This window comes from Pomacea canaliculata, linkage group LG14 (genome assembly GCF_003073045.1).
Source record: "Pomacea canaliculata isolate SZHN2017 linkage group LG14, ASM307304v1, whole genome shotgun sequence".
Taxonomy (NCBI): Eukaryota; Metazoa; Mollusca; class Gastropoda; order Architaenioglossa; family Ampullariidae; genus Pomacea; species Pomacea canaliculata.
Window position 1 is genome coordinate 5,934,147 of NC_037603.1, and position 16,998 is coordinate 5,951,144.

Sequence of the window (16,998 nt, forward strand, 5' to 3'; positions counted from 1 at the left end):
GAGAGTATGAGGCCAAGAGCCAAGCCAAAGAGCAAAGCCAAGACCAGAGCCAGGGGGAGAGCACGAGCAAGAGGCCCCAAGAAAAGCCCAGAGCAAAGAGCCAAAGAGCCCAAAAGAGCCCCCCAAAGGAAGGCCCCCAAAGGGAGGCCAAAGAGGGCCCACGGGAAAAAAGCCCCCAAAGGGAGCCCAAAAAGAAAGCCCAAAGGAAAGCCCCCCAAGAACAAAGGGGGGCCCCCCCCAAGAAAAGGCCCCAAAAGAGCCCCCCAAGAAGGGCCCCAAGAGGCCCAAGAGCCCCCCCAAGGAGGCCCAAAAGGGGAAAGGCCCCAAGAGGGCCCCAAAAAGAGGCCCCCCCCCAAGGAGCCCAAGGGGAGCCCCCAAAGGAGCCCCAAAAGGAGGCCAAAAGGAAGCCCCCAAGAAAAAGGCCAAGAAGCCAAAGAGGGCCAAAAGGCAGCCAAGAAAGGCCAAAGGAAGCAAGGGGAGCCCAGAAAAGGCCCAAAGAAGCCAAGAGGCAAAGAGCCCAGAGGCCAAGAGCCAAGAGCCAAGAAGCCCAAGCGGCCAAGAAAGCCAAAGAGCCCAAGAGCCACAGAAGCCCAAAAGAGCCAAGAGCCCAAGAGCCCAAGAGCCCCCAAGAAGCCAAGGAAGCCAAGAGCCCAAGAGCCAAAGAAGCCCAAGAGCCCAAGAGCCAAGAGCCAAGAGCCCAGAGCCAAGGAGCCCAAAGAGCCCAGAGCCAAGAGCCAAAGAGCCAAGAGCCAGAGCCCAAAGAAGCCAAAGAGCCAGGGGCGTCTGGTGCTCAGAATCCCCGCCCACCTGCCTTCCACCAGGGTGGTGCGACCTGGCCGGGGGGAGGTGCCATGCCAGAATCCCCAGCCTGCCTTCCAGCCAGGGTGGGTGAGCTCTGGACCTGGCGAGGGTGCCGGTGCCATGCCAGACCATCCCCAGCCCCTGCCTTCCCAGCCAGGGTGGTGCTCTGGACCTGGCGAAAGAGGGTGCGGTTGCCATGCCAGAATCCCCAGCCCTGCCTTCCAGCCAGGGTTGGTGCTCTGGACCTGGGCGAGGGTGCGGTGCCATGCCAGAATCCCAGCCCTGCCTTCCAGCCAGGGTGGTGCTCTGGACCTGGCGAGGGTGCGGTGCCATGCCAGAATCCCCAGCCCTGCCTTCCAGCCAGGGTGGTGCTCTGGACCTGGCGATGGGTGCGGTGCCATGCCAGAATCCCCAGCCCTGCCTTCCAGCCAGGTGGTGCTCTGGACCTGGCGAGGGTGCGGTGCCATGCCAGAATCCCCAGCCCTGCCTTCCAGCCAGGGTGGGTGCTCTGGACCTGGCGAGGGGCGGTGCCATGCCAGAATCCCAGCCCTGCCTTCCAGCCAGGGTGGTGCTCTGGACTGGCGAGGGTGCGGTGCCATGCCAGAATCCCCAGCCCTGCCTTCCAGCCAGGGTGGTGCTCTGGACCTGGCGAGGGGGCGGTGCCATGCCAGAATCCCAGCCCTGCCTTCCAGCAGGTGGTGCTCTGGACCTGGCCGCCGGGGTGGAGGTGCATGCCAGAATCCCCAGCCCTGCCTTCCAGCCAGGGTGGTGCTCTGGACCTGGCGAGGGGAGGTGCGCAGCCAATCCCCAGCCCTGCCTTCCAGCCGGTCTTGCCCATGGTGCCATGCCAGATCCCCCCAGCCCTGCCTCCACAGGGTGGTGCTTTCCTGGGAGGGTGCGATGCCCCAGCCAGAATCCCCAGCCCTGCGGTTCAGCCAGTGCTCTGGACCTGGCGAGGGTGCGGGGTGCCATGCCAGAATCCCCAGCCCTGCCTTCCAGCCAGGGTGGGTGCTCTGGACCTGGCGAGGGGGAGGTGCCATGCAGAATCCCCAGCCCTGCCTCCAGCCAGGGTGGTGCTCTGGACCTGGCGAGGGTGGAGGTGCCATGCCAGAATCCCCAGCCCTGCCTTCCAGCCAGGGTGGTGCTCTGGACCTGGCGAGGGGCGGTGCCATGCCAGAATCCCCAGCCCTGCCTTCCAGCCAGGGTGGTGCTCTGGACCTGGCGAGGGGGAGGTGCCATGCCAGAATCCCCAGCCCTGCCTTCCAGCCAGGGTGGTGCTCTGGACCTGGCGAGGGTGCGGTGCCATGCCAGAATCCCCAGCCCTGCCTTCCAGCCAGGGTGGTGCTCTGGACCTGGCGAGGGTGCGGTGCCATGCCAGAATCCCCAGCCCTGCCTTCACCAGCCTGTGGGTGGTGCTCTGGACCTGGCGAGGGTGCGGTGCCATGCCAGAATCCCCAGCCCTGCCTTCCAGCCAGGGTGGTGCTCTGGACCTGGCGAGGGTGCGGTGCCATGCCAGAATCCCCAGCCCCTGCCTTCCAGCCAGGGTGGTGCTCTGGACCTGGCGAGGGGCGGTGCCATGCCAGAATCCCAGCCCTGCCTTCCAGCCAGGGTGGTGCTCTGGACCTGGCGAGGGTGCGGTGCCATGCCAGAATCCCCAGCCCTGCCTTCCAGCCAGGGTGGTGCTCTGGACCTGGCGAGGGTGCGGTGCCAAATGCCAGAATCCCCAGCCTGCTTCCAGCCGGGTGGTGCTCTGGAGGCGATGGGGGAGAGTGCCAGTGCCCCCAGCCCTGCCTTCCAGCCAGGGTGGTGCTCTGGACCTGGCGAGGGTGCGGTGCCATGCCAGAATCCCCAGCCCTGCCTTCCAGCCAGGGTGGTGCTCTGGACCTGGGCGAGGGTGCGGTGGCCATGCCAGAATCCCCAGCCCTGCCTTCCAGCCAGGGTGGTGCTCTGGACCTGGCGAGGGTGCGGTGCCATGCCAGAATCCCCAGCCCTGCTTCCAGCCAGGGTGGTGCTCTGGACCTGGCGAAGGGTGCGGTGCCATGCCAGAATCCCCAGCCCTGCCTTCCAGCCAGGGTGGTGCTCTGGACCTGGCGGGGTGCGGTGCCATGCCAGAATCCCCAGCCCTGCCTTCCAGCCAGGGTGGTGCTCTGGACCTGGCGAGGGTGCGGTGCCATGCCAGAATCCCCAGCCCTGCCTTCCAGCCAGGGTGGTGCTCTGGACCTGGCGGGGGGCGGTGCCATGCCAGAATCCCCAGCCCTGCCTTCCAGCCAGGGTGGTGCTCTGGACCTGGCGAGGGTGCGGTGCCATGCCAGAATCCCCAGCCCTGCCTTTCCAGCCAGGGTGGTGCTCTGGACCTGGCGAGGGTGCGTGGCCATGCCAGAATCCCAGCCCTGCCTTCCAGCCAGGGTGGTGCTCTGGACCTGGCGAGGGTGCGGTGCCATGCCAGAATCCCCAGCCCTGCCTTCCAGCCAGGGTGGTGCTCTGGACCTGGCGAGGGTGCGGTGCCATGCCAGAATCCCCAGCCCTGCCTTCCAGCCAGGTGGTGGACCTGTGCGGTGCCATGCCAGAATCCCCAGCCCTGGCCAGGTGGTGACCTGGCGGGGGTGCGGTGCCATGCCAGAATCCCCCAGCCCTGCTTCCAGCCAGGGTGGTGCTCTGGACCTGGCGAGGGGTGGGTGCCATGCCAGAATCCCCAGCCCTGCCTTCCAGCCAGGTGGTGCTCTGGACCTGGCGAGGGGTGCGGGTGCCATGCCAGAATCCCCAGCCTGCCTTCCAGCAGGGTGGTGCTCTGGACCTGGCGAGGGTGCGGTGCCATGCCAGAATCCCCAGCCCTGCCTTCCAGCCAGGGTGGTGCTCTGGACCTGGCGAGGTGCGGTGCCATGCCAGAAATCCCCAGCCCTGCCTTCCAGCCAGGGTGGTGCTCTGGACCTGGCGAGGGGAGGTGCCATGCCAGAATCCCAGCCCTGCCTTCCAGCCAGGGTGGTGCTCTGGACCTGGCGAGGGTGCGGTGCCATGCCAGAATCACCCAGCCCTGCCTTCCAGCCAGGGTGGTGCTCTGGACCTGGCGATGGGTGCGGTGCCATGCCAGAATCCCCAGCCCTGCCTTCCAGCCAGGGTGGTGCTCTGGACCTGGCGAGGGTGCGGTGCCATGCCAGAATCCCCAGCCCTGCCTTCCAGCCAGGTGGTGCTCTGGACCTGGCGGGTGCGGTGCCAGAATCCCCAGCCCTGCCAGCAGGTGGTGCTCTGGACCTGGCGAGGGTGGGTGCCATGCCAGAATCCCCAGCCCTGCCTTCCAGCCAGGGTGGTGCTCTGGACCTGGCGAGGGTGCGTGCCATTGGCTGGAGGAATCCCCAGCCCTGCCTTCCAGCCAGGGTGTGCTCTGGACCTGGCGAGGGGTGCGGTGCCATGCCAGAATCCCCAGCCCTGCCCTTCCAGCCAGGGTGGTGCTCTGGACCTGGCGAGGGTCGGTGCCATGCCAGAATCCCCAGCCCTGCCTTCCAGCCAGGGTGGTTGCTCTGGACCTGGCGAGGGTGCGGTGCCATGCCAGAATCCCCAGCCCTGCCTTCCAGCCAGGGTGGTGCTCTGGACCTGGCGAGGGTGCGGTGCCATGCCAGAATCCCCAGCCCTGCCTTCCAGCCAGGGTGGTGCTCTGGACCTGGCGAGGGTGCGGTGCCATGCCAGAATCCCCAGCCCTGCCTTCCAGCCAGGGTGGTGCTCTGGACCTGGCGAGGGGCGGTGCCATGCCAGAATCCCCAGCCCTGCCTTCCAGCCAGGGTGGTGCTCTGGACCTGCGAGGGGTGCGGTGCCATGCCAGAATCCCCAGCCCTGCCTTCCAGCCAGGGTGGTGCTCTGACCTGGCGATGGGTGCGGTGCCATGCCAGAATCCCCAGCCCTGCTTCCAGCCAGGGTGGTGCTCTGGACCTGGCGAGGGTGGGTGCCATGCCAGAAATCCCCAGCCCTGCCTTCCAGCCAGGGTGGTGCTCTGGACCTGGCGAGGGTGCGGTTGCATGGCCATGCTCTGGAGCAGCCAGAATCCCCAGCCCTGCCTTCCAGCCAGGTGGTGCTCTGGACCTGGCGAGGGTGCGGTGCCATGCCAGAATCCCACCCTGCCTTCCAGCCAGGGTGGTGCTCTGGACCCTGGCGGATGGGTGCGGTCCCAGCCCTGCCTTCCAGGGTGCCAGAATCCCCATGCCAGAATCCCCAGCCCTGCCTTCCAGCCAGGGTGGTGCTCTGGACCTGGCGAGGGTGCGGTGCCATGCCAGAATCCCCAGCCCTGCCTTCCAGCCAGGGTGGTGCTCTGGACCTGGCGAGGGTGCGGTGCCATGCCAGAATCCCAGCCCTGCCTTCCAGCCAGGGTTGGTGCTCTGGACCTGGCGAGGGGTGCGGTGCCATGCCCGCCAGAAATCCCCAGCCCTGCCTTCCAGCCAGGGTGGTGCTCTGGACCTGGCGATGGGTGCGGTGCCGCATGCCAGAATCCCCAGCCCTGCCTTCCAGCCAGGGTGGTGCTCTGGACCTGGCGAGGGTGCGGTGCCATGCCAGAATCCCCAGCCCTGCCTTCCAGCCAGGTGGTGCTCTGGACCTGGCGAGGGTGCGGTGCCATGCCAGAATCCCCAGCCCTGCCTTCGCAGCCAGGGTGGTGCTCTGGACCTGGCGAGGGTGCGGTGCCATGCCAGAATCCCAGCCCTGCCTTCCAGCCAGGGTGGTGCTCTGGACCTGGCGAGGGTGCGGTGCCATGCCAGAATCCCCAGCCCTGCCTTCCAGCCAGGGTGGTGCTCTGGACCTGGCGAGGGTGCGGTGCCATGCCAGAATCCCAGCCCTGCCTTCCAGCCAGGGTGGTGCTCTGGACCTGGCGAGGGGCGGTGCCATGCCAGAATCCCCAGCCCTGCCTTCCAGCCAGGGTGGTGCTCTGGACCTGGCGAGGGTGCGGTGCCATGCCAGAATCCCAGCCCTGCCTTCCAGCCAGGGTGGTGCTCTGGACCTGGCGATGGGTGCCAGGTGCCATGCCAGAATCCCCAGCCCTGCCTTCCAGCCAGGGTGGTGCTCTGGACCTGGCGAGGGTGCGGTGCCATGCCAGAATCCCCAGCCCTGCCTTCCAGCCAGGTGGTGCTCTGGACCTGGCGAGGGTGCGGTGCCATGCCAGAATCCCAGCCCTGCCTTCCAGCCAGGGTGGTGCTCTGGACCTGGCGAGGGTGCGGTGCATGCCAGAATCCCCAGCCCTGCCTTCCAGCCAGGGTGGTGCTCTGGACCTGGCGAGGGGCGGTGCCATGCCAGAATCCCCAGCCCTGCCTTCCAGCCAGGGTGGTGCTCTGGACCTGGCGAGGGTGCGGTGCCATGCCAGAATCCCCAGCCCTGCCTTCCAGCCAGGGTGGTGCTCTGGACCTGGCGAGGGGCGGTGCCATGCCAGAATCCCCAGCCCTGCCTTCCAGCCAGGGTGGTGCTCTGGACCTGGCGAGGGTGCGGTGCCATGCCAGAATCCCCAGCCCTGCCTTCCAGCCAGGGTGGTGCTCTGGACCTGGCGAGGGTGCGGTGCCATGCCAGAATCCCCAGCCTGCCTTCCAGCCAGGTGGTGCTCTGGACCTGGCGAGGGTGCGGTGCCATGCCAGAATCCCCAGCCCTGCCTTCCAGCCAGGGATGGTGCTCTGGACCTGGCGAGGGTGCCAGGTGCCATGCCAGAATCCCCAGCCCTGCCTTCCAGCCAGGGTGGTGCTCTGGACCTGGCGAGGGTGCGGTGCCATGCCAGAATCCCCAGCCCTGCCTTCCAGCCAGGGTGGTGCTCTGGACCTGGCGAGGGTGCCATGGTGCCCCAGAATCCCCAGCCCTGCCTTCCAGCCAGGGTGGTGCTCTGGACCTGGCGAGGGGGATGCGGGTGCCATGCCAGAATCCAGCCCTGCCTTTGCAGCCAGGGGTGGTGCTCTGGACCTGGCGAGGGCGGTGCGTGCATGCCAGAATCCCCAGCCCTGCTTCCAGCCAGGGTGGTGCTCTGGACCTGGCGAGTGCGGTGCCATGCCAGAATCCCCAGCCCTGCCTTCCAGCCAGGGTGGTGCTCTGGACCTGGCGAGGGTGCGGTGCCATGAATCCCCAGCCCTGCCTTCCAGCCAGGGTGGTGCTCTGGACGCTGGCGAGGGTGCGGTGCCATGCCAGAATCCCCAGCCCTGCCTTCCCAGCCAGGGTGGTGCTCTGGACCTGGCGATCGGGTGCGGTGCCATGCCAGAATCCCCAGCCCTGCCTTCCAGCCAGGGTGGTGCTCTGGACCTGGCGAGGGTGCGTTGCCATGCCAGAATCCCCAGCCCTGTCTTCCAGCCAGGGGGTGGGCCATGCCAGAATCCCCAGCCTGGACCTGGCGAGGGTGCGGTGCCATGCCAGAAATCCCAGCCCTGCCTTCCAGCCAGGGTGGTGCTCTGGACCTGGCGAGGGTGCGGTGCCATGCCAGAATCCCCAGCCCTGCTTCCAGCCAGGGTGGTGCTCTGGACCTGGCGAGGGTGCGGTGCCATGCCAGAATCCCCAGCCCTGCCTTCCAGCCAGGGTGGTGCTCTGGACCTGGCGAGGGTGCGGTGCCATGCCAGAATCCCCAGCCCTGCCTTCCAGCCAGGGTGGTGCTCTGGACCTGGCGAGGGTGCGGTGCCATGCCAGAATCCCCAGCCCTGCCTTCCAGCCAGGGTGGTGCTCTGGACCTGGCGAAGGGTGCGGTGCCATGCCAGAATCCCAGCCCTGCCTTCCAGCCAGGGTGGTGCTGCGGTGCTGGACCTGGCGGGGTGCGGGTGCCATGCCAGAATCCCCAGCCCTGCCTTCCAGCCAGGGTGTGCTCTGGACCTGGCGAGGGTGCGGTGCCATGCCAGAATCCCCAGCCCTGCCTTCCAGCCAGGGTGGTGCTCTGGACCTGGCGAGGGTGCGGTGGCCATGCCAGAATCCCCAGCCCTGCTCCAGCCAGGGTGGTGCTCTGGACCTGGCGAGGGTGCGGTGCCATGCAGAATCCCCAGCCCTGCCTTCCAGCAGGGTGTGCTCTGGACCTGGCGGGGTGCGTGCATGCCAGAATCCCCAGCCCTGCCTTCCAGCCAGGGTGCTCTGGACCTGGCGAGGGTGCGGTGCCATGCCAGAATCCCCAGCCTGCCTTCAAGGGTGGTGCTCTGGACCTGGCGAGGGTGCGGTGCCATGAGAATCCCCAGCCCTGCTTCCAGCCAGGGTGGTGCCTGGACCTGGCGAGGGGTCGGTGCATGCCAGAATCCAGCCCTGCCTTCCAGCCAGGTGTGGTTGTGCTCTGGAACCTGGCGAGGGTGCGGTGCCATGCCAGAATCCCAGCCCTGCCTTCAGCCAGGGTGGTGCTCTGGACCTGGCGAGGGTGCGGTGCCATGCCAGAATCCCCAGCCCTGCCTCCAGCCAGGGTGGTGCTGCTGCATGCCAGTGGTGTGGTGCTGCCCTGCCAGGTGCAGAATTGCGCAGGGTGGTGCCCTGGCGAGAATTGCCTTCCAGCCAGGGTGGTGCTCTGGACCTGGCGAGGGTGCGGTGCATGCCAGAATCCCCAGCCCTGCTTCCAGCAGGGTGGTGCTCTGGACCTGGCGAGGTGTGCGGTGCCATGCCAGAATCCCATTCCCCAGCCCTGCCTTCCAGCCAGGGATGGTGCTCTGACCTGGCGAGGGTGCGTGCATTGCCAGAATCCCAGCCCTGCCTTCCAGCATTCCAGCAGGTGTGCTCTGGACCTGGCGAGGGTGCGGTGCAGAATCCCAGCCCCTGCCAGCCAGGGTGGGCTCTATACTCGTGCCAGCCAGAATCCCCAGCCCTGCTTCCACCAGGTGGTGCTCTGGAACCCTGGCGAGGGAGGGTGGGTGCCATGCCAGAACCCAGCCTGCCTTCCAATCAGCCTGCCTCGCCAGGCCTTCCAGTGGTGCTCTGGACCCAGCAGAATGGCCTATCAGAGGGTGGGTGCCATGCCAGCCATCCCCAGCCCTGCCTTCCATCCTGACCTGCGAGCCCTGCCTTCCAGCCCTGCTTCCAGGGTGGCTGCTCGGAGGGTGGACCCAGAAATCCCATCCCTGCCTTCCAGCGGTGGTGCTCTGAGGGTGCGGTGCCTGCAGAATCCCCGACCCTGCCTTCCAGCCAGGGTGGGTTGCTCTGGACCTGGCGAGGGTGCGGTTGCCACATGCCAGAATCTCCCAGCCCTGCCTTTCCAGCCAGGGTGGTGCTCTGACCTGGCGAGGGCGGTGCATGCCAGAATCCCAGCCCTGCCTTCCAGCCAGGGGTGGTGTCTGGACCTGGCGAGGGTGCGGTGCCATGCCAGAATCCGAGGGTGCAGCCAGAAATGCCTTCAGCCACGGGTGGTGGTGCTCTGGACCTGGCGAGGGTGCGGTGCCATGCCAGAATCCCCAGCCCTGGTGTCTTTCGAGGTGCAGAATCCAGCGCCTTCAGGTGGTGTCTCTGGACCTGCCTTCCAGGAGGGGTGCGGTGCATGCCAGAAATCCCCCAGCCAGCCAGGGTCCCTGGGCCGAGGCGTGGTGCTCTGGACATGGCGAGGGGTGCGGGTGCATGCCAGAATCCCCAGCCTGCTTTCCAGCAGGGTGGCTCTGGACCCTGGCGAGGGTGCGGTGCATGCCAGAATCTCCAGCCCCCTGCCTTCCCAGCCAGGGGGTGGTGCTACTGGACATGGGAGGGTGGCGTGCCATGCAGAATCCCCAGACAGCCAGGTGGTGCTCTTGGCGAGGTGGGTGCCAGCAGAACTCCCCAGCCAGGCCAGGGTGGTGCTCTGGACCTGCCGAGGGGGTGCGGTGCCATGCCAGAATCCCCAGCCCTGCTTCCAGCAAGTGGTGCTCTGACTGGCGAGGGTGCGAGCCGATGCCAGAATCCCCAGCCCCGCCCTCCAGCCAGTGGTGCTCTGACCTGGCGAGGCGTGCGTGCCATGCCAGAATCCCAGCCCTGCCTTCAGCCAGGGGTGGTGCTCTGGACCTGCAGCGACGAGGTGCGGTGCCATGCCAGACATCCCCAGCCCTGCCTCCTTGCAGCCAGGGTGGTGCTCTGGACCTGGCGAGGGTGCGGTGCCATGCCAGATCCCCAGCCCTGTCCTTCTTGGTGCTCTGGACCTGGCGAGGGTGCGTCCATGCCAGAATCCCCAGCCCTGCCTTGCCAGGGTGCTCTGGACTCTGACCGCGAGGGTGCGGTGCATGCAGCCAGAATCCCCAGCCCTGCCTTCTTGGAGCCAGGGTGCGTAGCGACCATAGTTGCCACTGCCATGAATTCCCAAGCCCTGTCCTTCCAGCCAGGTGGTGCGTCTGGACCGTGCTCTGACCTGCTGAGGTCGGTGCCCATCCAGAATGTGGTCCCAGCCCTGCCTTCAGCCAGGGTGGTGCTCTGGGACCTGCGAGGGTGCGGTGCCATGCCAGAATCCCCAGCCCCGCCTTCCAGCCAGTGTGCTGGTGCTTGACCTGGCGATCGTGGGTGCGTGCCATGCCAGAATTCCCCAGCCCTGCCTTGCAGCTCCAGCAGGGTGTGCTTCTGGACCTGGCGAGGTGCCGGTGCCATTGCCAGAATCCCCAGACCCTGGCCTTGCTCAGGCAGGGTGGTTGCTCCATGACCTGGCGCAGCCAGGGTTTGGTCGGTGACCATTGCCAGAATCCCCAGCCCTGCCAGCCAGGGGTTTCTCACCGGCTGGTGCACGGCCATGCCAGGAATGCTTGACTGCTCTGAACCTTGGGTGCGGTGCATTGCCAGAATATGTCGTATTGCTCTCTGGCGAACTACCAAACACGGTTTGTCCCAGCCCTTCTATTGCATCTCTGGACCTTGGCGAGGTGCGTGCCACCCCAGCCCTGCCTTTGCCAACCAGGGCCGTTGCTCGTGCCATTGCTCCCCAGGCCCTGTCTTGCCACCTGGTGCGAGGGTCTACAGGTGCCAATGTCCAGCCAGGGTCCACCTGGCCGAGAATCACCAGCCCTGTCCTTGCGAGCCTGCGCCTTGGCCAGCCAGGTTCCATTAGAAGCCCTGTCTATTGGCGGGTGGTGCCATGCGAAGGGTGCAGAATCCCCAGCCCTGTCTTGCCAAGCCAGGTTGTGTGCTCTGGACTGCCCGAGTCGAATCACCCACCGTGCCATGCCAGAAGTCCTAGTGCCATCCCCAGGCCCTGCCTTCCAAGCCAGGGTGGTGCTCTGACCTGGCAAGGTGCTCGGTGCCATGCCAGAGATCCCCAGCCCTGTTCCAGCCAGGTGGTGCTCTGACTGCGAGTGGCGCTGCGGTGCCATGCCAGAATCCCCAGCCCTGCCTTCCAGCCAGGCCGTGGTGCTCTGGGACCTGGCGACTGGGTGCCAGAACGTGCCATGCAGAATCCCCCAGCCCTGCCTCCAGCCAGGGTTGGTGCTCTGGACCTGGCGGACGTGCGGTGCCATGCCAGAATCCCCAGCCCTGCCTTCCAGCCAGGGTGGTGCGTCTGGGACCTGCGGAGGGCGGCCCGGTGCGAGAATCCCAGCCCTGCCTTCCAGCCAGGTGATGGTGCGACCCTGGTCTGACCTGGGCATGCCGACAGCCCTGCTTCCAGCCAGGGTGCGGACCTGGCGAGGTGCCATGCCAGAATCCCCAGTCCCTGTTCTTGCAGCCAGGGTGGTTGCTCTGGACTGGCGAACTGGGTGCCAAGAGGGTGCTGTTGCCATGCCAGAATCCCCAGCCCTGTCTATTGCAGCCAGGGTGGTTGCTCTGGACCTGCGACTGGAGTTGCCGAGGGTGCCATGCCAGAATCCCCAGCCCTGTCTTGCAGCCAGGGTTGGTTCTCTGGACCTGCGAGGCGCATATATAGGGTGCGGGCATGCCAGAATCCCCAGCCCTGCTTGCAGCCAGGGTGGTGACTCTGACCTGGCGATGGTGCCCATCCGTATGCCAATGCCAGAATCCCCCAGCCCTGTCTTGCAGCCAGGGTGGTTGCTTGCTCTTGGACCCTGAGCGAAGGGTGCGGTGCCATGCCAGAATCCCCAGCCCTGTCTTGCAGCCAGGTTTGGTGCTCTGAGACCGGCGAGGGTGCAGGTGCCCATGCCAGAATCCCCAGCCCTGTCTTGCAGCCAGGTGGTTGTAGTGCTCATGGATACCTGCGATCTTTTGGGCGTTGCCTCGGCTGCCATGCCAGAATCCCCAGCCCCTGTTTCTTGCAGCCAGGGTTGGTGCTGCTCTGGACCTTCTGGCGACTGGTTGCGGTGCCATGCCAGAATCCCCAGCCCTGTGCTTGCAAGCCAGGGTGGTGCTCTGGACCTGGCGAAAGGGTTGCGGGCCATGCCAGAATCCCCAGCCCTGTCTTGCAAGCCAGGGGAGATGTGGCTCTGAGACGCTGGGCGAGGGTGGCGGGATTGCCATGGCCAAGAATCCCCAGCCTAGTCTCTGCCAGCCAGGGTGGTGATGCTCTGGACCTGGCGAGGTTTGCAGAAGTGGGGTGCCATGCCAGAATTCCCCAGCCCTGTCTTGCAGCCTTTTGTGGTGCTCTGGACCTGGCGATGGTGCCGGTGCCATTGCCAGAATCGCCCAGCCCCTGTCTGCAGCCAGGGGTTGGTGCTCTGGAGACCTGGCGAGGTGTGCGTGCCATGCCAGAAATCCCCACCCTGTCTTTGCAGCCAGTGGTTGGTTGCTTCTGAACCTGAGCTGACTAGTGAGGGTGCAACACGGAAGGGCATGCCAGAATCGCCCAGCCCTGTCTTTTGCAGCCAGCGGTTGGGTTGCTCTGTTGCTCTGGAATCCTGCCGAGGGTGCCAGGGCCATGCCAGAATCCCCCAGCACCGTGTCTTGCACCAGGGTTGGTGCTCTGTCTGACCTGGCGGAGGGGTGCAGCGGTGCCATGGACCAGAATCCCCAGCCCTGTCTTGCAGCCCAGGGTTGGTGCCTCTGACCTGGCGAGGGTGCAGGTTGCCATGCCAGAATTCCCCAGCCCTGTCCTTGCAGCCGGGTGGTGCTCGGACCTTGGCGATCAGGTGCTGGTCCATGCCAGAATCCCCAGCCCCCATGTCTTGCAGCCAGGTTGGTGCTCTGAATCCTTGGGCGAGAGAGTGCGGTGCCCATGCCAGAATCCCCAGCCTCTTGTCTTGCATGGCCAGGGTGGTGCTCTGGATCCGCGAGGCGTGCGGTTGCATGCAGAGATCCCAGCCTGTCTTGCAGCAGGTGGTGCTCTGACCTGGCGAGGTGCGTCCCATCCAGAAATCCCAGGCCCTGTCTTGCAGCCAGGGTGGTCTCTGGACCTGGACAGGTGCGGTCCATGCCAGATCCCCATCCCTGTCTTGCAGCCAGGGTGTGCTCTGACCTGCGAGCGTGCGGTGCCATGCCAGAGATCGCCCAAGCCCTGTCTGCAGCCAGGGTGGTGCTCTGGACCTGGCAGGTCGTGCATGCAGAATCCCCAGCCCTGGTCTTGCAGCCAGGTGTGCTTCTTTCCTTTTTCTCTTTTTTTTTTTCCCTTTTTTGCCCCTGCGTTGACCTGCGAGGTGCGGTGCCATGCAGAATCCCCCAGCCCTGTCTTGCAGCATGGTTGGTGCTCTGGTACCTGGCGTGCGGTGCCATGCAGAATCCCAGCTGTCTTGCAGCCAGGTGGTGCTCTTGTACCTGGCGATTGTTTCCCCTTGCGGTGCTCCCCTTTCTCAGTCACCCCTCCTCTCATTGGTTAGTGGACTGTGCCATCATGGGCTTGAGGAAGCGCGTGACCGATCTTACTCACCACACGGGATCTGAATGAAGGTGTTTATAGGCGCGGTTATTCTATGCGATATAATATACCGCTGTACAAATTCTATTATACCTTAATAGGAATAGAGAATTAACAAGAGTCGAAGAGACACTTATTTTTATCGCCCTGTACCTTGTTGTGGCCACCAACGGACCATCATGATATGTGGGTGAGGCATGGGTGACAGTTTGTTTCTAAAACTTACAACTGTTTAAAGAAGGAATTTAGAAATTAAACAATTTACAATAAAAGCTAATGGATAAAAAAAACACAGGTATGTCTGCAACTTAATTATTTTTAGAACGCTTCAGTTAAAGTGTCTTGTTTTTGTTTAAAACTGGCATGATAAATAAAAAAATTTTAACAGAAGCTGGCTGACGTTTATACTTTCATTAGGATGTGTAACTCTACAATTTAATCACAGATTAAAGAGACGAAGCTACCCAGACAATCCTAAAATTACCCCACTTGGTATTGCCCCAGCCCCTGGACTGACATCCCGAGCTCGCACGACAGCCCAAACAGTTCAGCAGTTCTTTTCGGAAAGTCGACGACAATGCCAAAGATCCGTAAACGGAACTGTGTCATTCCTTCCTCTCCACCACAAAAGCGAATAGCAAACTTAACACTCAGGATTTTTTCCAAGTGCCACTCCACCTACAAGACCCACCACCTGACTATGACCTGATTAAAAACCATCGACTGTAAAGGTTTCAATTTGCTAATGACTAGTCGGCGGAAGGTCTGGTTTGCTATAACTGTGAACATCTGGACCACCTAAGTGCTGGCCGCACGCTTTCTAGTGTTCTACCTCTTCCACCTTTCCCTCCTGCATTCCATCAATCCCTCCCACAAAGACAGCCAACACACGAACAACGACGTCTCCCTCGTGCTTGCGGCAGTGGAGCTCTCTTCCTCATCTATTCTTAATAATAAATTTTTCATATTATTGATTCCATGTCTGTTGTACAGTCTCAGCAGTTTGTATGGCGCTGTGTACATATTATGCATGCACACCCAATTCCTCATGTGACCACTGTTACTGTATTACCATACCTACCACAGGTGAGAGCTCTCGACAGAAAGATGGATATTTTCAGGGAATTGATTCTAGTTCTTCTGCAGGCAAACAAAAATCAAGAAACATTCTCCTTGAATTTATATATATATACACACGTGCATTTCGTCCACTGTAGAATAAACACATCAAACGTAATAAAACATTGGTAATTTCATTAATTTTTTTCATTTTTATTTTTTCATCGAACAATTCACACGATCCACACCGATTATAAACCTCAGTACCATTCAACAAGACTGAGTCCATGAAGACTAATCCCATACACAGACACTAATCAAGTAATCACCATGTAATTGAGGGTAAATGTCTGAAATTATGCAACCTTTGTTTGTTTTATACACTAATGCGGTAAACAAACATTACATATTCCAAATTAAGCAACCTGAAGTGGCATATGTTCATTCTTTCAATCTCTTCATATTAATGTTAAATTCGTGCAAGCCCACAGGCTGGACCAGATATTAAAACTAATTTCAGTGGCTCGTGCGTGGTGCATGTCCTGGCACGCTACAACCACTGACCCACACACCCTGCCTCACCGTGTGGTGCGTCACGGTCATCCTTACACAATCATTGCAAATGACCGATTAGATACAAATATAAAAGAATTATTGATTCAATACATCATTGTACCGGTGTAAATGGCTAGTTGTTCTGTTAATAGAAAAGTCTCAGAATGAAAACGAAACGCGTAAGAAGACTAAATGAACAGAAAAGTCATCTTCCATTCTTTAACTTTCACTGTGTATATGTTTGGTAGTAAAAGTTACATCCTGACGCATCTTGTTAAAGATAACAAAAACAGACACATTAAAATCATTAATGTAAAAGTGAGAGACTAACAAATTTTTTATTCTTTTTATAGATTTAATTATTTATATCTGTATCGAGAAAACCTTTTGATTGCGAATAACGTAACTGCCTAAGCCTAGATCCGCCAAGTACCAAAACAAGACACAACACAACATCTTTAACCTTTTATCTTGAATGGATGCTATCATGTATTCTATAATGGAACTATAAAGTAGTTATAGTTTTTATCACTATTTGTTTCGTGCGGCCCGCAGCACTGACTACAGGACACTACTACACCTTATCTGTGTATTATTGTTATCGTCCACGAGAAGAATCTTCGTCGATACAGGCCGCCCACCTTTCAGTAGAACTTCCTCGCGATGGGTGAGGGGAGAGGTTGCACTAGAAAGCGGACAGGCCTGGCATGGCAGCATGCCCTCCCTGCCCATCAAGCCCCTCCGCGTGACGCGGTCCATGTGATCTGAGCCTAACCGATCGACATAAGTATATCTGCACTGACTATATAGTCATGCTTTTACTCTGGCTTGACGTTGGTGCGCCCATCTCCATGTCCAAGAATACCACAGCCGAACGTATACCTTTCCAACCGGGAAGAGGTCACCTAATAATCGTGCGAAACACGTATTGAGCACTCATCCCCTCCGGATACTTTCATGCGAAGTTTTCGCCCAAAGACACCGTAGCATTCCTATTTGTTAATATACAGACTTATAACATGTCAGCGTTCAGTCAACGGCACTTACATAGATCGAATATGCGGTTACCTTCTAGCATATATTGTTCTCCTAGTCACCTTAATTATTATACTTATTATAATACGGCGTCTTTTGGACTTTGCAGCAGCCAAAACACCCGTATAAACCTCAATTACACGTGTTTAGCTCTTAAATAACAGCGACAACATGGATATATATAACTAACCATCTACTCTAAGGGGAGAAGTCAGAAGAGTGGGAGTAGACAACGTAACGCGGCCTTCTAGCGGGACCAAAACACCTTGAGGCAAAATGGCACTTCTCTCTGGTTAAAGAATGCCTCTTGCCAAGCAGACCGTCCCCTTACGAAAGCACCTCGTAGCAAGGAGAGGAGGAATATGCAGATTTAAGACTTTAATTAGACGCCGAGCTTAATTTATTGCTCTTACCTGCATCTCTTGGTATATAGTAGTATATGCATGGGATGCAGGGTAATTGACCTTATATTTAATACCCTCCTTTAGTCTCCTTTAATGGTCTGGTAATGCGTTTCACATACCGTTATTATCCAATTAATGTCCCCACGACTATATATCGCTCATCTCTGACACCAATTATCTTATCCGAGTCCAACAATGTGTAATAGCATATATATATAAGGACCACTACTATAAGACTGGTTTGATGCATTTGCCTGAAGGCCTCTACGCCTCATGATCACAAAATGTCCGTAATCCGGTGGCCTTATTAACATCTCTCTTTAAAAGCACGTTGAATATGAAGTCTGCATGGTTGTCGAGAGAATATATATATCTTGTTAATCATTCAAAACGTAATATATAATAATATATGACAATTTTTAATCTTACCCTACTAACAGACGTTATTGAAACTGTGATATTTAAGTTAGTCAGCTAGTGATCAGTTCCAATTTG